Source organism: Galeopterus variegatus, unplaced genomic scaffold, assembly GCF_000696425.1.
Source record: "Galeopterus variegatus unplaced genomic scaffold, G_variegatus-3.0.2 Scaffold9965, whole genome shotgun sequence".
Lineage (NCBI taxonomy): Eukaryota > Metazoa > Chordata > Mammalia > Dermoptera > Cynocephalidae > Galeopterus > Galeopterus variegatus.
Window position 1 is genome coordinate 6,048 of NW_007736076.1, and position 731 is coordinate 6,778.

Here is a 731-nt window from a genome sequence, read left to right on the forward strand (position 1 = left end):
GATAGTGGGAGGGGTTTCTGAGATGTTGAATTAGAGGGTGGTGATGGCAAGTCACCCATGGGGAAACATTGATTGAGCTTTTGGTGATGTGGACCTGCTGATGTGGACATATTCAAATTTGGAGATTAAGTTTGATGGTGGTAGCTGAAGCCGTTGGAACAAATGAGCTCCCCCTCAGGGAATAGAAAAAAGAGAGAGTTATAACTCAAGATTTAAGATGGAACATTGGAAAATCAAATGCAATAATGTATGTAAAGTACTTAGCACAGTGGCTTGCATATACTAGAAGATCAATAAATGGCAGTTTTTACTATAATTAAGAACATACAGCTTGAAAGGTAAGGCAGAGAAGGAGCTTTCAAAGGAGAGAGAGGTGTGCATGGTGAACTACAGCAGCTCCCCTTTCTCATTGGAGAGTGCTGCCTCAATAGTAAGGGGGCCAGGCCTCAGTATGAGGGTGCCCCAGGGCTCCCAAGGATTATCTTCCATAAAACTCTTTACCAACTATAGAAGAAAACTGAATATTAACAGCTTTGTTGGTGAGTTGAATTCCTGAGAGCTGTACTAATTGATCATTCAGGCATTAGCAGGAAGTGGAGTAAAATATAACCCATGGATTTTCTTTTTTTAAAAAACCAGAGTGTGTAAGAGTTATTATTCTTCTCCTAGCCAGTTAAGATCAGTGGAGCACAAAGTGTGGGTCAAACTACTCTTGCTTTGGTTGAGTCTAT